Source organism: Ochotona princeps, chromosome 1 (assembly GCF_030435755.1).
Source record: "Ochotona princeps isolate mOchPri1 chromosome 1, mOchPri1.hap1, whole genome shotgun sequence".
Taxonomy (NCBI): domain Eukaryota; kingdom Metazoa; phylum Chordata; class Mammalia; order Lagomorpha; family Ochotonidae; genus Ochotona; species Ochotona princeps.
This window is the reverse complement of record NC_080832.1, coordinates 160609252-160631179: the sequence shown is the minus strand read 5'-3', so window position 1 is coordinate 160631179 and position 21928 is coordinate 160609252. Positions and strand designations below refer to the sequence as shown.

General features: G+C 41.3%; 1 long non-coding RNA gene across 1 annotated transcript in view; it reads left to right on the top strand.

Annotated features, from left to right (window-relative positions):
- Positions 1-21928, top strand: part of LOC131481896 (uncharacterized) — a 158918-nt gene that overhangs the window by 76303 nt on the left and 60687 nt on the right. The window lies entirely within an intron of this gene.

Genomic DNA, 21928 nt, shown 5'->3' with positions numbered 1-21928 from the left:
TCATAGAATCAAGAAATTCCACTGTCCATACTTAACACTAGAGATGAAAGCATATCTACCTCCCCCAGACACATACACGCAAAACGAAAAACCTGTACCTGAGTGTTTGTAGTACTTAGCAAGTGAATATAGAAATCAGCTGGAGTCTCCGTTTTCTTCTTTACCAAACCATCAAAGAAATTGTAAAGCAAAGGCAGGGATTGGTCTTGAACTATTGCAGTATTCTCCATTTCAACAATAACATAATAGAAAAAAAAATGCATTTTACAACTAATCAGGGATGATAATTTTCTATTTTGCTATTTATATGAATTTGGCCATATGTATATTAGTAGAATTCGTTAAGAATCTGGAATTCTCTTATTATAATAATATCCAGAAATTAAACAAGTTTAATAAAACTGTTATGCAATTGAATTTCTATTTACCATCAGTTAAAAAAAAAACAGATTATAGGAGGTTGGTCATTTTATGCTGTTTCCTGAGTTTGAATCACTGTATATTTTTAAATTTATTGAAAACAAATCATATTGAAAAATATAAATGCTGTCCACCTTTCAGGATGAGAAGTATACACAAAACAGTTTATTTCAATGACCATTCCCTCCAACCTACTCCCTAGTCAGTGTAGTATTGGACCGAGGGAGTAAAAAAAAAAAAAAAAAAATCGAAGCTTCTTTTGCTGTTCTGACACAGTGTTTCTGGTACCAAGTGTATCTGGATTCACAACTACCCTTTCCCCAAGCAGTGAACAAGCATTTCTCCAGCCAACTCTGGGCAGGTTTTCTTTACTTCAGTTCTGACACTCTCTGCTTGGACACTGCGTCACATCAGATGGACAGCTTAGGCCTTCACTGCAGGTGTCCCTGAACACCAGGATTCTGTCTTGTTTCTCCTGATGCATTGGCTGTGAATCCGGAATCCTTTGACACATCTAACCTCCCTGCACTTCCTGGGCTCAATTTTCTAGAGTAGCTTGGAACTCAGGAACACTGTTTATTGTCAGGGTGTCGTAAAGGGTGCAGATAATTAGCCAGAGATGGCAGGAGATGCAGTAAGGTTTGTGAGAAGGACATGGAGTCTCTAGGCTGTCTCTAGGGATACCAACTTCTGGGAACCTCCCTATCAGTCCACCTAATCCAGACTCTCTCCAAATTCAATTCCTTGGGTTTTTGTGAAAGCTTCATTATGATGACACAGTCGATGGCATCACCAGTCATTGGTGATCAGTGTAGATTTCCTCATCCTCAAGCTCCAGCTCTTTCATGTTCCAGCTCTTTCATGTTGCTTTGGTCTTTCTAATGATCAACCCCAACCAGCAGTTCAAGGGTTCCAGACTCCAGTTATTGCAATAGACATGAAAGATTTATCACTTCTGAGATTCTAAAGATTTAACAAGCAGAGCACTAGAAAATTGGGCAAAAAGCAAACACATAGATAGTATCATAAATCACAGTATTGCACACACAGTTTGGGCGATGAAGTAGGTTTACATGTGGAGATGGCAAAATAGTTGGTAAAATCTCTTAAGTGCAATAAAATCGACTCCAGGTAGATTTTTTTGTTGGGATATATTCTTGATGTCAGTTATTTTTCCTTTCCCATGCTTTTTTTTTCAAAAATTGTTTTCCTTAAAATTTCCACAATTTCAAACTTCAACAAATCAAAAAGACGATTGTGCTCTCATGTCATTTCTCTTAAAAGAGTTAGAGCACTCTTGAGTATTTTGAACTTTACTGAAGCTTATATGAAATTATATATGAGAGTCTTCAAAAACTTACACAAAAAGTGCAATGACAGGGTAAGGTTAGGATCTACTGTCCAAGCTTAACAGCACTCAGGGATCTTTAGTTGAAAGGATTAGTGTAACGTTCGAGAAGTTCTCTGTAGTCTTGGACAGTCTTTGGCCGCTGGTCACCAGGCCCTCTGGCACTGTGCAATTCAGATCGCTCTGTACTCCAAGTGAGAAGGTGCTCACTGTGCCCAGCAGTGTCTCCCAGAACATACTAGTGTTTTCTGTATGCCTACTTCAGAAAACTCAAGAAGACCCACCAGTTCTGGTTGTACCTGTCAGTGCTGGATCACCTTGCATGCAGGCTAAGAATAAAATATAGATGAAGTGTGGGCAAAGGGTCTGCCTTGTGTGGGAAACATGTTTTGAAATCTCATCCGGGTAGAGTCACTTGAAAAGGCATGCAAGTTCTGGAAATAGAGATGCAATGGATGGTAGACACCTCATTGAGCTTTGAGTTGGGAGGAAAAACTACAGAGACGACTATGGGAAAGCAGATCCTCTGGTTGCACTCTATACCAGGAGATGTGCAGCGTATGGGGGTGTTGACTTAAAATTCCTCATGAAGGCTGAGACTGGAAGAAGCCTAGCTGTGTGTCCTATCACTATACACACTCCACCTTCGTGCTGAATTAACATTGTGGTCCATTCAGAGAATTGTAAATGTGTTCTCTGTCACTGACAAACGAAGGCTGGATTCCTGTTGCAGAAATGGCTACAGAATGGAGTTTCAGATATGTGTGTGTATTGCTAACGGAGTGCTCTAGGCTTGGATCAGAAGGAGCTCTGTTCTAAGGTTCTCATTGTTTTAACAAAGGGCAGGAATGGCCTGTTGTTGCTATCCATTACAGCACTTTGTTTTCCAACCTAATGATAAGAACACACTGGGTTTTGTTATTACATAATCAAAAATGTTACTGTGTTGGAGTAGTAGACCATTCAGGATTTTAAAATTTGTTTCAAATTTCAAATTTGAAATTTGAAATTTCAAATTTAAGTTATAAATGCAACTTATTCTGCTCAATTTTCTAAACTCTATGTGCTTTATAATGTGGGAGAAAAACCTGGAATAAAATCCCAGTTCTACCACCAATTAGCTATAAACTTAAGTGAGCAATCAAATTTTATTAATCTTAATTTTCTGGGTAAAAAACCCAAAATATTATAAAACAAATTTAACTATTTACCTAAAAATGCTTATACATTATAGTTTTAAATCAACTAGTATAGCGCTAAGCAAGCACTAGTTGTTGAATAAATGGTGTTACTTTATGTTACATATATTATGTATTTCTATGTGTCAGCATGGGGATTTATGAATAGTTTACTTTTATTGTCTTGATTTTGTTTTTAAAATGTCTATTCTTTTTTTTTTGACAAGAGAAAAGAAATTATTTAGAATAAAGAAACTGAAATAAAAAAACATCAAAACACATGGGATACATCCAAAAAAAGCAAGCAAACAAACAAAAAACAGTATGGATCGGATTATTGAAGTTACACTTTCCTTGCTGGTTTCCTTATATAAGAGAGAACATATGGTATTTGTTTTTTTTGATTGACTCATTTCACTGAGCATAATGGTCTCTAGTGGGGACCACATAGTGGTAAATAGTATAATTTCATTCTTCTTTTTTTTTTAAAGATTTATTTATTTTTATTGGAAAAGCAGATATACATAGAGGAGGAGAGACAGAGAGGAAGATCTCTCATCCGATGGTTCACTCCCCAAGTGAGCGCAACGGCCAGTTCTGTGCCGATCCAAAGCCAGGAGTCAGGAGCTCTTCCAGGTCTCCCACAAGGGTGCAGGGTCCCAAAGCTTTGGGCCGTCCTCAGCTGCTTTCCCAGGCCACAAGCAGGGAGCTGGATGGGAAGTGGAGCTGCCGGGATTAGAACCGGCGCCCATATGGGATCCCGGTGTGTGCAAGGTGAGGACTTTAGTCACTAGGCTATTGTGCCAGGCCCAATTTCATTCTTCTTAATAGAAGAATAATATTCCATGGAGTAGATGTACCACAGTTTCTTTAATCACTGCTGTTTGGACACACATCTGGATTGTTTCCACATTTTTGCTATTGTAGATTGTGCTGCTGCAAATATAGGATTACAGATCCCCTTCTCACATGCAGATTTCACTTCTGTTGGGTATATTCCTAGGAGCTGGATAGCTGGGTCATATGGCAGACTTATTTGCAATTTTCCAAGCACTCTCCATACTGATTTCCACAGTGATTGTGCTAGCCTACACTCCCACCAGCAGTGAAGGAGGGTGCCTTTCTCCCCACATCCATGCCAACAGGTGTTGTTAGTGGAGTTCTGAAAGTAGGCCAGTCTCACTGGAGTTAGATGGTATCTCAACGTGGTTTTCATTTGTATCTCTCTGATGACTAGGGAGCCTGAACATGTTTCCATATGTCTGTTAGCCATTTGAATCTGTTCTTTTGAAAAATGTCTGTTCATTTCCTTTGCCCATTTTGTTACAGGGTTTTTTTTCTGTCCGTGGGTTTCTGAAGCTCTTTGTAAATCCTGGATATTAGTCCACTATGACCTGTGTAGTGTGTGAAAATTTTCTCCCAATGTGTTGGTTGCTTTTTCACTTTGTTAATTGTTTCATTTGCTGTACAGAAGCTTTTTGGTTTGATGTAGTCCCATTTGTTTATTTTAGTTTTGATTGCCTTTGCTTTTGGTGTCTTTTCTAAGAAGTCTTTCCCTGTTCCTATATCTTGGAGTGTGTTTCCTGTGTTTTCCTTTAATAGTTCGATGGTTTATGATGAAAACTATAAAACATTTAAAAAGGAAATAGAAGAAGACCTTGAAAAATGGAGAACCTTACCATGTTCCTGGATTGGCAGGATCAACATTATCAAAATGACCACATTACTAAAAGCAATATACAGAATCAACGCAATCCCAATCAAAATCCCAACAACATTCTCAGAAATAGAAAAGATGATACAAAAGTGTCGCGGCTAGCTGAGCCGGCGTAGTAGGCACGGCGAATGTCCGAGCGAAAAGCACCGACACACGGAGACCATGATGGTGTTACAAGTGCTGGGAGCCGACGTCTCTCTGAGCCGTCCCTCCACAAGCCTCTTTATTACCATATTATCTCCTCTTTCCCCCAAGCCCATCAACAGGACAATAGGACACCAATGAGTCTGCAAAGGCTAGGTGCTACTGCCTTAGGCCCGATTCCTGAGTGCTCAGCTTAAGGAATGTAAATCAGCTCCACAGCCCACAACATATTCCCCCTTCTGTATTAAAGCAGACTTGAATGCGCCTGTCTTAGGTTGTGGACTCTCAGGTTATCAGCCTTACCCGTCATCGGGAACCTCCGTAGCATGACGGAGACCCTGTCCTAGGTTGATCAGTTCCCGGTCCATCTTACCCGTCACTGGCTGCCATTCAACGCCTTGTCTGCTGCAGCTGCTCAACCATACTTGGGGAGGCTGGTAACCCTGTTCCAAGGCTGGGAGTGAATATCAGCTCAGTAGCAAAGAGCAAACAGCAGTTTTCGGGCTTGGGAAAACAAAGCACTTCACAGGTGAAACATACATTAAAGGCACAATGGGAGGCAAGAGGCCATGATCTTAGGAGTAACTTAGCTCGTAACAATGAGCAGACAGCAGTTCCCAGGCTTGGGAAAACAATTAGCACCTGCACAGATGATAAAACAGAAATGCATACAATACAACAGAAAGGCATACGATGGGGTACAGGAGGCCTAGACCAAATCTAACAGCATTTGCTATTTCTTTTCCAACAAATCAACCCATAGTCCAGCATAGTCATGCCCACCCGCTCATGTTCATCAGTAAAGTCCTGTTGTTCCATAACTCTGGCAGTCTGTTCTGCAACCTTGTTCACTGTCACCACGGTAGCTGGTGGTGGCGGCTGTTGATGTACTGGCTATGATGGTCGCCGTTATGCCAAAGTCTCTTTTATTCTTATCAGGCCAACATAGGCCTCTCCATCAGTCCCAACAGGCACAGGCGGGATTCAGGGCAGCTGCAGGATAACAGCAGAATCGCAATAGCCATTCCAGCATGCTGTCAGGGTGCACTGGAACTTGGTGTCATTCCTTTCAGAGGCATCTCCTGTGCTTAAGAGAGAAGCATAGGGATAACACAAGCAAACACAAGCTTCAAATTCAAAGAGCTAAGGTTCACTCACAAGAGCGAGTCCTCAGGTTCAGAGGAAAGAAGGAACTAATCCTCTGCCATAGTGGCGGGAGGAGAAACAAGAGAGAAAAACCCGTAAAGTTTCCTCTCAAAGATGTTTCTCCAAAAACAAAGAAAATTCCTGGTATCCAAGGTACCTGGCCATGGGACAAAAGGCCAGAAAGGTGTCACTGGCCAACTTCCTTGGTCCCTTTCAAATGATAAAGAGGCCAGTCTGAAACCCTCCTCCTTGCCAATGCCTGGAGAAGTGGGCTGAGGCTTCAGGTGGGGAATAGAAATGCAAATGTCACCCTTGTCTGTTGGGGAAGTAAGTACCTGTTAAGATAAGCATTTGTCCTGGGAGAGACATGCTCTGGTGAATCCAAGACAAGGTGGGGAAAAAATAAACAAAACAAAAGGAGTTTCAAATCAAAGCACAGCACGGATGGGTAATAGCAAGGCTCAATACTTCCTCCCCCATCCCACATAGCTCTCAGAGAACAAAGTCCAAAGCCACTGATAAACTTCGGCTTTGCCAACAGTCAGGGAACACGCTGCAGAACAGCGACAAAATACTGATATACTTATGTTAAATATAAAGGCCTAATATACTTGCTTGTCCCGTTGATCTTCCGACTCAAATGCCATCATCTTGTCCAGTATCCGAGCTTTCACAAGACTCAGCAGCAGAAGCTTGCCGGACAAGCCTCTCAGGAATCCACCTCGGACCATTTTCATTTTCTGGGAAAACACAAACTGATCCTCGCCCCCAAATGAGGACGGGATCTGGGCCTAGCCACTTACCAGTCAAGGGGTCCTTCCACATAACATAACCTTTCTGCTTCTGAGACGGATTCCAATGACGATCTGCAGCAGACCGTCCTTCAGCATCCAATGTTAGAAAATTTAAAATAAATAATACAAGATTCAAATGATCTCGGGGAGTGCTATATTCCCCCTTTTTGGTTTTAATAAGGTAATCCTTAATAGTACGGTTGGCACGTTCCACAATACCTTGTCCTTGAGGATTATAAGGAATACCTGTAATTAATTGTATATGGTGGGAGGCAGCAAAATCACGAAACTTGCTGCTAGTATAGCAAGGACCATTATCAGTTTTGATAACTTTAGGAGTTCCCAAGATGGAAAAACATGCATAGCAATGGGCTAGAGTATGTCTGACTTGTTCTCCTGTCTGAGGAGTAGCTAAAATAAATCCAGAACAAGTATCGATAGTGACATGCACATACTTTAGTGTCCCAAACTCTGGGATGTGTGTCACGTCCATTTGCCAGACATGATTGGGCAACAGTCCTCTGGGATTTACACCATAACGAGGAACAGGTAAAAATTGAGGGCACACTGAGCATTGCTTCACGATGGTTCTGGCTTGTTCCTTAGTCAGACTAAAGCGCAAACGAAGCGTGTTAGAATTCAAGTGAAATCTAGCATGTGCCTTTTGAGCTTCTTCAAGAGCTGAGGCTACCAATTTGGTGGCTGAATCTGCAGCCGCATTTCCTGATGTCAAGGGCCCAGGTAAACCTGTATGGGCTCGAATATGAGTCACAAAGAATTTATCTTTGAGGGCCCAAATACAGGCCTGAATTTTAGCAAATAGAGATGCTGCTGTAGAGTGGGAAGAAATATGGCCCGCAGTCTCCAGCACAGGAAGGGAATGGGCAACATATCCACTATCAGAATACAAATTAAAGGGCTGCATGGAAAATGTTTGAAAGACGGCAAGAACGGCCACCAATTCTACAACCTGTGCAGAGACAAAAGATGTGGGGATGGTGGTAACCTGGCCATCTACTACAAAAGCTGCCTGACCATTTGACGACCCATCAGTGAAAACAGTTAAAGCTTCTGGCAATGGTTGAAGAGAGGTTACAAGTGGAAAAACAACAGGATGCAAAATAAAAAACTGTACAATGGGGTCCTTGGGATAGTGGTTGTCAAAATTAACATTTAAAGTACTCAAAAGTATTGACCAGGTCTCTTCCATATTCTGCAACCACAAAAGCTGCTTCTGAGTGTATGGAACAATAATGGTATCTGGGACCTTCCCAAAATGTCTTAGGCTGCTTTTAGTGGCCTTTTGTATCAACTCTGCTATGGCCAAATAGTAAGGCACAATTGTCTTAGCAGGAGAGACATGCAAATGTTCCCACAAAATAGGTCCCTGCTGATAAAATACCCCTGTAGGTGTATATGAGGATGCTATAACAATAAATAAAAGTGGAGTACTGTAATCAATCCTGGTCAAATGGGATTGTTCAATCGCTATCTCAACTTTGCGTAGGGCTTGAAGTCCCTCCATAGTCATTACCCTAGGGGATGTTGGAGAGGAGTCACCTTTTAAGATGTCAAACAAAGGTTTCAAATCTGCATTAGTAAGTTTCAAACTGGGCCTCATCCAATTTATATCCCCTAACAATTTCTGAAAATCATTAAGAGTTCGCAGCTTTTCTGTGGCTATGGAAATTTTTTGGGGTTTAACACAATTCTGAAAAAGTTGAAATCCCAAATAATTAAATGGAGAAACAAGTTGTATTTTGTCTGGGGCTATAGCTAATCCTGCTTTTTCTAACTCTTGCTGTAACTTACACAAACAGGATTGCAACACCTGAGTAGATAGAGCTGCCAGCAAAATATCATCCATATAATGAACAATCATAACAGAGGGAAAGCTGGCGCGCACCGGTTTTAAGGCGGCAGCCACATAAATCTGACACATAGTAGGACTATTAGCCATTCCTTGGGGTAAAAATTTCCATTGGTAACGTTCAAATGGTTCTTGCAAATTAACAGAAGGCACACTGAAAGCAAAACGAGGCAAATCTTCTGGATGAAGAGGAATGGAAAAAAAACAATCCTTTAAATCAATCACAACAATATTAAAATCTTTTGGAATGGCAGAAGGCAGTGGTAATCCTGGCTGCTGTGATCCCATTATCTCCATGGTAGCATTCACTGCTCTGAGATCCTGTAAAAGTCTCCACTTCCCTGATTTCTTTTTAATCACAAAAATAGGTGTATTCCAAGGTGAAGTGGAAGGGACAATATGTCCAGCAGCTAGCTGTTCTTGAACTATTTCCTTAACGGCGGCTATTTTTTCTGTAGAAAGGGGCCATTGGTCAATCCAAACGGGTTGAGAACTTTTCCATGTAATCTTCTGTGGAGTAACCTCAGCCACCATCACAATGGCCCCTAGGGAAAATGCCCTAGCCCTTTCTTTATCCTTCTTATGTTCCACGGAGATTGGTTGAGTAATTCCTTGCAGCTTTCTTCCTATACCTTTTCCAGGAATGTAGCCGTACCTCTCCATCTGCTGCATAGCTAATTCCTGACCAGATACTAATACTGCTCCCATTTGTTGCAAAACATCTCTCCTCCACAAATTAACTGGCAGACCTGGTACTACATAGGGGGTAACATGGCCACCATTTCCTTCCTTATCCCTCCAGGCTAGAGGCCTGGAGCTAGCTAGGGGGCTTTGGGTAATCCCCAAACCTTGTAAAGTGGTCATGGTGGGTGTAACAGGCCAACCTGGGGGCCAATATTTCTGTGAAATAAGAGTGGTGTCAGCACCAGTGTCTAGAAGTCCAGTAAATTTCTTTCCTTCTATACTCAACTCCAAAGTAGGGCGGCTTGCCATATCAGCGACCCAATAAACAGAGGCTTCACCACTGGAACCAAACCCTGCTTTCTTCTGTCCAAGCCTGCAAGCATTATCTGACTTCACTGTGGGGAGCAGCACTAACTGTGCTATTCGTGCCCCTTGGGGCAACACTGCAACCCCAGCATGAACACTGGCTAAAACTTTAATTTCCCCTGTATAGTCTGCATCAATCACTCCTGGGGTAATATGAACTCCTTTCAAGGCTGTGCTGCTACATCCCAGCAGAAGCCCTACAGTGTCAGGGGGTAGTGGTCCATAAATTCCTGTAGGAATAGCCTGTGCCCCCATTTGGGGTGTCAATACTATGTAGGAGGTGGTATGGAGGTCCCATCCTCCACTGCCTGTGCTCCCTCAGGCAAGGTCATGAATGACCTTTGTCCCTGAGGAACAAACTGAATCGCTGCCCCGTACATTGGTGCTTGCGGGGCCCGGAGCTGGCCCCTGCTCCCGTTTCCCGGCACAGATGGCTGCCTGGAGATGACTGTCTTGGACCTGCATTCATTTGCCCAATGTTTCCCACGTTGGCATCGAGGGCAAACTCCTGGGGACTGCCTGTCCACATTAGCAGCCTGTGCACAACCTTGGAGTGGGCAGTTCCGGCGGATATGTCCTAGCCGGCCACATTTAAAACATCCTTGTTTTGGGCGAGCTCCCGAGCCCACGGTTGTGCCACCACGCAATGCCTCTGCAATGGCTGCACCCATTATCTGTCCTTTCCCAATGTCCTTACAAAGTTTAAGATACGTGTTAAGGGGCTCATGCTTCCAAGGTCTAATTGCTTCCTGGCACCACTTGTTGGCATTTTCATATGCTAATTGCTTTACAAAAGGCATGGCTTGATCTGCATCACCAAATACCCTATCTGCAGTTACCAGTAGGCGATCTACAAATGCCTGGTAAGGCTCGTCCGGGCCTTGGACAATTTTAGAGAGATGTACATGTAGCGAGCCCTTAGGTGATAAAGACTTCCAGGCCCTCACTGCAGCAGCAGCGGTCTGTGCATAAACTCCTGGGTCATAATTAATCTGATCCTGTACATTAGCAAAATTCCCCTCTCCTGTCAACATATCATGATTTCTCTCAGGAAAGCCTGCCTGGGTATTCTGCCGTGCTGTGTCAAGGCAAAGCTCAAAGAACTCAGATTTCCACATTAGAAAATCGCCCCCATCCAGAGTAGCCTTACAGAGCTGTTTCCAATCGGCCGGAGTCAAATTGTTAGGTGCTAAGGCTTCAATCATGGAAACAGTAAAGGGGGCCGATGGACCATATGTGGCAACAGCGTCCCTCAGACTCTTTATGTCCTTAAAGGACAGTGCCAGGTGCTGTCTGATTCTCTGCCCCTGCTGATTCTCTACCTCAACTACTGGGAAGGTAAAGCGCCTAGCAAGGGTAGCTACCTCAGGGTCTCCCTGCTCCTGTGCTTGCTTTACCACACGTTCCACAGCTGAAAGAGAAGTTGAAAGCGGGGGTCCAGCACAAGCCCCAACAGTGCATCCACTCTGCTCCTGCCTCAACTGAAGGGAGAGGCGCTGAAGTTGCTCCTGTAAACCTTTTACAACTGTGCTCAGACATGATGGCGCCAATGGCTCAGGCGGCGCAGAGAGCTCTGTGCCTGTCCAAGAGGGACTTTTGTTTGGCACACACTCTACAGGTGGAGGATCCTCAGCAAACTCACTTCCATCCTTTTCCTTCTCAGCCTCCTCAGAAGAGGACCACAAATCTCCTTCGCGCACTTTCTCCAGACTTTGTCTTGTCTGGGGTTCCTTCTCCTTATTTACCCTGGTTTGTAGCTGTCTCCTACTTTTAACAGACAATTTCTTACGGCGGGCTTCCACCACTGCTTGACAGGATGACCAACCAATATTTAGCAAGCGCCAGAGAAAAAAGATGACTACAAAGAAAGCAAACCATGGGAATACATCGCAGACAGTTTCAAAAAAACTCTGCGAGGCCTTAAGCTTAGTGTCGGTGCCTAGTGACTGGAGCAGATCTCGGATTCCCTTAATTACCTGCATTTTAGAGAGTTCTTGCCCCATGATAAATTTTACTTATGCCCCTGCAAAAATTATAAAACCTGCCTCTAGATTTCCGGGGTCCCTCAGATTGTCCCTCGTGCCCCAAGACGGGGAGAAGGTCTGGGGATGAAATTAATTATGCCCCTCTAGAGTTAAATCCTAAACTTGCCTCCGGATTTCCGGGGTCCCTCAGATTGTCCCTCGTGCCCCTGAATGGGGAGAAGGTCTGGGGATGAGATTAATTTGCCCCTCCAGAGTTCCAGGGGTCCCTCAGATTGTCCCTCGTGCCCTAGCACAGGGAGAGGGTCTGGGGATTAAATCAGTTATGCCCCTGCAGAATTCCCAAATTCCGAATTCTTAATTCAAAATTCCTTAATTTCTAATTCCTTACCTTCATAGTTCCAGGGGTCCCTCGGACGTCCTTTGCGCTGTGCCATGCCCCACGTTACGGCGCCATTTGTCGCGGCTAGCTGAGCCGGCGTAGTAGGCACGGCGAATGTCCGAGCGAAAAGCACCGACACACGGAGACCATGATGGTGTTACAAGTGCTGGGAGCCGACGTCTCTCTGAGCCGTCCCTCCACAAGCCTCTTTATTACCATATTATCTCCTCTTTCCCCCAAGCCCATCAACAGGACAATAGGACACCAATGAGTCTGCAAAGGCTAGGTGCTACTGCCTTAGGCCCGATTCCTGAGTGCTCAGCTTAAGGAATGTAAATCAGCTCCACAGCCCACAACACAAAAGTTCATCTGGAATCACAAAAGATTATGAATAGCTAAACCTATCCTGAAGAATAGAAATTAAACTGGAGGAATCACAATACTACAGAGCAGTGGTTATCAAAACAGTCTGGTACTGGTACAGAAACAAAGAAGATCAATGGAACAGAATAGAAACACCAGAAGGGAGCCCACATACGTAATAGTCAACTAATCTTTGGCAAGAAAACTGAAAATAATCCAGGCAAAAATCCTGGTCTCTTCAACAAATGCAACTGGATAGCAGCTTGCAGAATTAAGAAGCAAGACCCACACCTGTCACATTATACAAAAATTAGCTCTAAGTGGATCAAGGACCTAAAACGTTTAATCTTTATTTTAGCAAAACAGAGAGGGAGATAGGTATGATCAAGAGAAGTGTAAATACAGGCAGAGAAATCCCATACCCACTGGTTCACTCCCCAGTTCCTATCCTGGCCAGGACTGGGCCAGACCAAAGCTGCAAGTTGGAAACTCGATGTGTACCCTCCACCTGATTGACAGGGTCGCAGTCGGCACCACAGCTTCCTGGTCTGCATTAGGAGAGGACCAGATCGGGGAGCCAGGACCAAGGTTTCAAACCAGAGATGCTCCAGGGTGGAGAGGGCCGTCTTAACTGCTACAGTAACTTCATGCCCACTCTTATTCCTTACATGTTGATTTTCTGTCTTTTTCTTGGGTAAGATGACCCCAGGCTGATTTGTTTTTAATGATTTCTGACTTGACAAATTACAATTTGTCTTAGGAACCATTAATTATCTGATTGGACTGGACAAGAAAGAACTATTTTGAGACCCTAACATGATAACACTTCCTATATATTTTTCTGTATCTTGCCAAATTATCAATAGGATAATCAAAATATTAAAATTAATGCCACCTTACATCCAAATGATTCAGAAGCCACCTTTACTATAAAGCAAATACAACTTGGTAATGAATACACTGCTTATTTTTCATTCCAAAGTTGATATTCCTAAAAACAAAGCAAAACTGCTGCGAGGCATTCTAACAAGTTCCTGCTTTTATATGCTGGCAAACTCAGTCTTGTCTGGGTGATTACCAGCATTATCATAAACCTTTAAAACACCTGTTTCACTAGTGACTTTGAGATACATAAGAATACTATAGTTCTGAGAAGTGTCAGTTTCTGTACATACGAAACATGACCTGCCAGTCTAAACCTCTGTATTCCTAAAGATGAAAATCTTTAGTGCTTCAACTAGAGTTCTACCGGAAGATTTGTGTATGGCACTTTGGCTGATGTCTTCTGCTGTCATCACAGTTACGCATTTCCTCCAGTTCTATTCACACCAAAATAAGCTGATCTCTTTAAAATACCTCTATGCATAGTTTTTAAATATTCAGTATTTTTCCAGGAACTTGTTGGACACCATTTATAAGTAACGATTTTTTTCTTTCTTTTTCTTTTTTTTTGGCACCAAAATGAGCTTAGTTCCATTTTTTCCCATGAACTTTCTGAAGTAGCCTTGTGTTGGCATGACAACACTTCAGTGCCTTAGCAGACTTGAGCTACACTGGGCTGATGGAGGAGAGTTTGGTAAAAATTGGAAGGAAGAACAGACCTGTGCAGGCTGCCATCATGGCGGGAATTAGCCAACACCTTAAAACTCCTAGATGTTTTAGAAGGATGAAATAAACCTACAAGGAGCTTCTAGATAGCACAGAAAGATATGCTAATGAGACCACATGCTCAGAACATGTCTGAGAGCTTCCTGTCATCTCATCTAATACAGGGAAAGATAGGGATTATGTGTATCCTGAGCCAAATACACGAGGCACGATAACCTAACAATTGCAAATACCACACTGTTTTTTTGACAAGAAATGTGCTCTCTTTAGATTAGAAAAAGGCATAAAAATAAATCTTTGAGACAGAAACCGATTAAGACTGTATAGAATTGCATTCAGTTAAAAATTTAAAAACTTTTTTGGCAATGATTTTTCGTAGGGAACTTCCACAGTCTATATGGGAATACTGAATGTCAATGTGAGGTCCTGATGAATCAAGCAGTGTTATTCAGACTCCATTGTCGTGATGTGAGGTTTAAACTCAATAGTTGATTACTAGGCATTTACACTATTTTAAAACTTCTCAGTAATTTTTAAAGCTATTTAATACTATTAATACTTTAATTCTAGAATGCATGTACAAATAAAAATTTGCCAGTGTAATATTAGATTGGTGAATAATTCCACTTTTTTAAAAAGTTTTTAAAAACACATTTGATGCCCAATGCAATGGCTAAATGTCTTTGCAATGTTCACTTTTCACTTGATACTGGCTATAGGCGGCTTGCTATGAAGCAGTCACAGATACATTTGGTTATTTCTAGCTAATGAGGTTAGAAGTGCCAGCTGTATCTACTTTTGGTAAAAGAAAAATGCGTATTTTGTAGTGTGTGAAAAGATCACTTGGCTGGGAAGCTGGAGCGCTGGATGTTTGGTGTAAACCTGGTGCTTAGAAGGCTGGGTGTGGCCATGGCTGTGGCAGTACGACCACTCATGCCTGTTTTCTGCTCTGTAGTTGGTGTTTGATGGTCCTCATTGCTCTGAGTGCTAGGTCTCTAAGGTGCTCATTAGCACACAGTGCTAAAGCTAACCACATGCCACTATCAGTTTGGGGAAATTAGAGTAATAGGTTTTTCCCGCTATGTGATTTCTCAGAAACTCCCGTATGAAAAACCTGCTTTGAGTCTCCGGGATTGGGAGCCAAGTAACACTTCAGAGTGATTTGATTACAGAACTCTTAATGAAATGGGAGATTGGTCAACGTGGTCACGACTGATCAGTACATTATCTAAAATCTTGAAGTTCAGTTGTGTTTGTGCCTTTAGAAGTCATTCTGTAGTAAAAATAAATGAACACTAAGACTAATGGTCAATTATTATCTAAGGAAAATGACTCCACTTTCAACAAACTTCTGTTGTTCCATTATTCCTATTTTTATAGATTGTGGAAGGTGTTTATTAAAGTTCTTGCACATAGGCTTGATCAAATATACTATCTTTAATTTTGTAAATATAAGGGGTACAGCGAAGTTTAAAGGAGATATAAAAAGGACAGAGATTCATAAAGAAAAGGAAAGGGAGTTACTGCATTTGGGAATTTTAGGTCCTTGTTCTTTTTTTTACCACTTTTTAAAAATTTTTCATTTTATGGTACAGTTTCATAGGCTCTGGGATTCCCCCAACCCCTCTAAAAATCCCTCTCCCTATGTTGGATTCCTCCATATTGTTACAATAGTACAGTTCATATCTAGTCATTGTAGGCATGGACTATGCAGAGTCCAGCATCTTATTGCCCAGATAAATTCAACAGTTTCATTGTGGGACCATCCGTGGTCTGAAAGTAGGGCTGGCAGAATATCATCCCCTCTAATGAAAAGCCACAACACAACTCCAACAATAATTTACAACATCATGAAGTTAATTGATATGGTATTGAGTGTCCAATATGTTAAAAAATGCAAGTTCTTAACCACATCCTATGACTACTTCATTGACATTTCAATTTTAGTTTATACACAACTGGCTGCTATACACCTTAAAATGGTTATAGGGTACTATTCAGCTGTCTTATGTCTATTTTCATTTTTATATTTAGCAGTTTATAGTATTGAATCATGATTTTACTGAAGTTGGTAAATTTTAGGAGAGTCCAAACAGGCTTATAACTCTAAAAAGCATATGTTAACAGTTGAGGAACAGAACAGTTTTAGGAGGGGTTTGCAGAGAAATCTTCAATACCTTAGTGAGGAGTAACTGATCATTGTGTCCTACCTAGTAGGATATATTTGAGTCCGAGATGACTGTTTCCTGTCTGTTCTAAGCTTTCCTTATTGGTTGCTGTCTATCTGATCTAATTTTGGGGGGGTTCCAAAGTGACCCTGATGGTCACTGCAAGAGAGGGTGGGGAGCCAAAGTTGGAACTAAGTAAGGACCAGAGAAAGCTCCTCTCCTGAGTCCCGAAGGAAGTTTACTGTTCTTCTGTTTCTGCGGACTGCTCAGGGCTCCTGGCTGTTGTTTCAATGACATTAGATCCTATGAGGAAGGATCTGGGCTTCTTCTATCCCATGTGGGAAATCCGATAGGGAATGGATGACTTTAGAGTTCGTGGCCTACAAGGACACCCCAATTCATCATGGTCTCCTTGGAAGTTGGGATGTAGTCCTTGGTGCCCATATTGATAGTCCTTGGTGAAGATCCAGGAGTCTCCAGGGTTGGGATACAAGCCTCCTGCTGTCTTCTTGCTCCTCTCTGGGGTCCCCTCCTGCTCTATGCATATGACCTCCTGTTAAGAGGCTGTCATTATCGCTCTTGGATCCCACTGTATGTCTTTGTAGTTTTTGCTAATGTCTAATGCAGATTCGAATCTGCTGTCTGTAAGTTACCTGTTATACTCTTGATAGGTTATACTTATCATCTTCCTCACACACTCTAGGAAAGTAGAAGATTTCTCTGCTCTCTCTCCCCATTACAGAATAACATAGAGTATTAAAAGCATATCTGGTTTTACAGTTCTTTGATGTAGCTCATAAGCAGTCTGACTCTCATTGATTGTTGGTTCACTGGTTACATCACAACATCTTATTGCATGTGATACAGGCTGTTTGAGGTTGAAATAATATTACAATTTACAAGTATTATTTTTTGGATTGACATCATTTCATCTTAAATTAAGGCAAACATGTTGTATCTAACCTTTTGGGGTTGGCTCATTTCCCTTAGCATAATGGATTCCAGTTAGGCCCATTTGGCCACGAAGAAATGCATTTCATTTTTTTTTCAATAACTGAGTAGTATTCCATGGAGTAGATGAACCATAGCTTTCTTATCCAATGTTCTGTTGATGGGCATTTCAGTTGCTTCCAAGTTTTTGCAATTACTGATTGTGCTGCTATGAACATGGGGGTGCATGTTGATTTCTCGTGTAACAGGTGTTTTGGATATATTCCTAGAAGTGCTATTGCTGGATCATATCGTATGCAGATTTTCCGTTGTTTGAATGCTCTCTATACTGATTTCCATAGAGACTATACCAACCTGCAGCCCCACCAACAGTGGAGTAGGGTTCCCTTTTCCCCACATCCTTGCCAGCAAGTGTTGTTGTTGGTTTTTCGTATGTGAGCCATTCTTAATTGGCATTAGGTGGAACCTCATTGATGTTTTAATTTTGATTTCCCTTATTGCCAGGGAACTTGAGCATTTTTTCACATGTTTGTTTGCCATTTGGGTTTGTTCCTTTGTAAAGTGTCTGCCCATTTCCCTTGTCCATTTCTTGAGTGGTTTGTTTGTTTTGGTGTTTTGGTTGTTCTGGAGATCTTTGTATGTTTTGGAGATCAGCCCCCATCACCTATGTAGTATGCAAAGATCTTCTCCCATTTTGTGGGTTGCTTTTTTACTTTGTTGATTGTTTCCCTTGCTGTACAGAAGCTTCTTAGTTTGATGAAGTCCCATTTGTTTATTTTGGTCTTAATTGCTATTGCTTTTGGTGTCCTTTTTGGGAAGTCGGGGCCTACACCTAAATCTTTCAGGGTGTTTCCAACATTTTCTTCCAGAAGTTTGTAGGTTTCTGGGTGTAGGTTTAGGTCTTTTATCCATTTAGATTTGATCTTAGTGTATGTTGAAAGATGTGGGTCTAACTTCTTGTTTCTGCAGGCTATCAACCAATTGTCCCAACAGCATTTGTTGAAGAGGCCTTCCCAGCTGCCTGGATTGTCGTCTGGATTTTTTTTTTTTTTTTGTCAGAGATTATTTGGCTATATCTGCCTGAGTTCCCTTCTACTGCTTCTGTTCTACTCCATTGATTCTCCTCTCTATCTTTGTTCCAGAACCAGGCTGTTTCAATAACCATTGCCCTATAGTATATCCAGAGGTCTGGAATTGTGATCCCCTCTGTTAACTTCCTATTCTTCAGGATGGTTCCAGCTATTTGTGATTTTTTATGTTTCCAGATGAACCCTTGTATCATTTTTTTCCAGTTTATGAAGAATGTTTTGGGTAATTTGATTGGGATTGCATTGAATGTGCATATTGCTTTTGGTAGTATGGACGTTTGGATATTGATCTTGCCAATCCAAGAACATGGTATGTTTCTCCATTTTTTTGAGGGCTTCTTTAATTTCTTTTTTAAGTTTTTTGTAGTTTTCTTCAAAGAGGTCTTCTACATTTTTAGTTAGGTTTATTCCTAGATACTTCATTTTCTTCTCTGTTATTTTGAAGGGTACCATTCTGGGTCCTTGTTCTTTATTGATAGTGTCAAGGAAGGTTTGTGGTAGCAGAGACTCCTGGACATTTCTTCTCTGAATGCACAGATATTTTTTGACTTTCTAAGTATCCTTAGTTTTGTATCAACTTCTTGCTCCTGACACTCTAAATGCTTGGTTTGAGCTGGTGGAAGACAGTGTGAACATTCAACTGATGGCAACATCTCCGAGGAGCCCCCTGTACATAATGTATGTACTGAAGAAAATACCAACAGGAAAGGTAACTCTTGACATATGAAATGATGGCATAGAAATGGAATTTGGAGATGGCTCTGTGAGATAGATCTGTTGTCTTTCATGATAAACCAGGGCAGAGAGTTTCATTCCTTGCCATGAGACTGTGCCTGCTGAATCCTGGCCCTACTAATCCATCTTTCTGCACCATCGTTTTCTGCTACAAGGAGTCGGCCAAACACTTAGGTATGCTCAGTCTTGGTCACCATTTTCAATGATGATTCTCTTTTTTTTTGTTTTTAAGGACTCATTTATTTTATTTGAAAGGCAGACTGACATAGTGGGGGAGCAAGAGAGACAAAGGAAGAGAGACCTTTCATTTGCTGGCTCCCTCCCCAAATGGCTACACCATCCAGGAATGGACCAAGCCAAAATCAGAAGCCAGGAGCTAGGAACCAGGAACACCATCTAGGTATCCTAAACGAGGAGAAGAGATCCTAGTGCCTGGGCCATCTTCCACTCTTTTCCCCAAGAACATCAGCAGGGAGCAAGATTGGTAGTTGAACAGCTTAGACCTCTTCAGTGCCAGCCGGTATGTGTTGATCTTAGTAGCATTAAGCTGGGTGTTTAGTTTATAGACATACGTTATTGGGACACTAGTCACATACGCTTGGGAAAGTAAAAGGTGATATGAAATAGGTCTTCAAAATAATACACACACTATAACTTTAAAATGTTTTGTTTGGGAATTTTTGTTTTGAGCTTTTTTGTTTGTTTGTTCCTCTGCAGCAGTACCTTGGCTTCTCCTTGTACTCTTTTTTTTTTTTAAATATAAGTTTATTTTTATTGGAAAGGGAGATTTAGGGCCTGGTGGCATGGCCTAGTGGATAAAGTCCTCGCCTTGAACACGCCGGGATCCCATATGGGCGCCGGTTCTAATCCTGGCAACTCCAATTCCTCTCTATCTCTCCTCATCTCTGTATATCTGACTTTGTAGTAAAAATAGAATAAAATCTTAAAAAAAAAAGGGAGATTCAGACAGAGAAGGAGAGACAGAAAATGAGAGAAATTTTCCACCCGCTGGTTTACTCCCCAAATGGCCACAACAGCTGTTGCTGAGCTGATTTGAAACCAGGAACCAGGAGCTTCCTCCTGGTTTCCCACATGGGCCCAGGGTCCCAAGGTTTTCACTGCTTTCCCAGGCTACAAGCAGGGAGCTGGGTAGGAAGTGGAGCAGCTGGGACACGAATTAGTGCCAAATGGGACCCTGGCTCTTACAGACAGAGAAATAACCAGTTGAGTGGTTGTGTTGGGCACTATCCTTAACCCCTTAAATTGGTAGTTAGTCCACGTCCGATCTAAATGAAGCTTTCAGGATTATCTCCAATTTAGCCATTAGGTCTTGTGATCTATGACATGTTAAATTTGGTGCTTATGTCCTATTAAAGATCATGTGTTGTATTTTGGGATAGAAAAGGTACAAAGTAATTCTACAAGGTAATTATAGCTATCATTAAGTTTAGCATTACTTTTGAATGTGAGATGTAAATAGTTTTGGTGTATCTTATATATGCAAGATTTAATTTCTAGGTGATTTGAATAGAATGAAGGACTTATTTTTGCATAATTATTTTTCATAAAAATTTTAATTCTCTTGTCTAGACCATATGAGTCAGCTTTTCATAATAATTAACATGCCCCAAAGGAGCTACTTAGCGGGCCTGTATCAGTTTACAATTTGGAGCATCACCATCTAAGATCAGGCAGCCCCATTATTCACAGAACAATTGCACGGTGACTGAGGAAGTAGGAAGACACAGGCTGCCCGTGTGATCTCATAATGTCATCATGATCTCAGAGAGGTTCCACTCCAACAACTTAATCCAATCCAGCCACTTGCCAAATAATTGGATTCATCCACACACAGATCCACCAACCACCAAGCAGCTGCATAAACCTGCAAGTCAAGACCTTTCTCACCGCAACTTAAACCAAGAACAGTCATTTACAAGCATAAGGGGAGTGACTATTCCTGAAAAATGAGTCGGCCACAGACACTTATTGTAAGTAAAAAGATGAAAGAGAAGTACCAAACAACATCGTTATAGCTGAAATAGTTTTATAATAATAACAGAAGAAGGATCTTAAAAAATGCAAATTATGGGAAAAGTATTTGTGGATGTCAGCTTTTTCTCACTATGATAAAACTAAACTTTTTGAAGCATCCTCATGTTCTCAGAATGTTCATTCATTATCAGTTCTACTTTGGATTAATAGTTATTATCTTTCACAAATCACAGAACAAAATTACTTCTATAATCACAGACAACAAAACATGTTCCCTTGAATTTTTTCACCTAACTTTTTTCTCTAATATAACCCAAATGAAAAATTAATGAAATTGCCTTCGTGTAGGTACTAACTGATGAATAACACTGCACTCTAAGTGCATCTAACATCCTTGTTTTTAAATTATGGAAACATTTCTTATTCACCTCATTTAATTAGCGACTCAGATCCATAATCTTAAACAAATTTTAAAAACAATAATAGCTTCAAACAAAAAATGTTGTGAGAAGAACTTGAAAAACTCACTACACTAATTTGTATTTACTGGTAGTTGGTGAGGCAGATAACTCTTCATTTCGTTGTTTGCAACAAATTTTCAAAATTCCTAACCAGATTATCAGTTAGTAAGATGAGAAAATTAATTTTGGACATTTCAAGTTACATTACATTTGGAATAAACTTATTCAGATAATGACTAATTCCTAGATTGGGTAGGTTTAGTCCAACCATAATTTCTGTAAATGGAAATGCACTGTTACAGGAAAGGCAATTACTTTGTCCTGATTGCTGTAGAAAAACAACTTTTGTGACTTCTGTTGCTTGAGATTCATTTTAATCAACTCTCCCATAAACTTAGTTGTGAGTCAGCAAATCATCTCCTGATAAGCTAATTTCATAGATTATAGGAGGATTGAGCTCTTTTTATCCTTTAAATTACAACTCATTTATTCAAAGGAATGCTTGTCAAAAGAAAGCTTTAAGTAGTA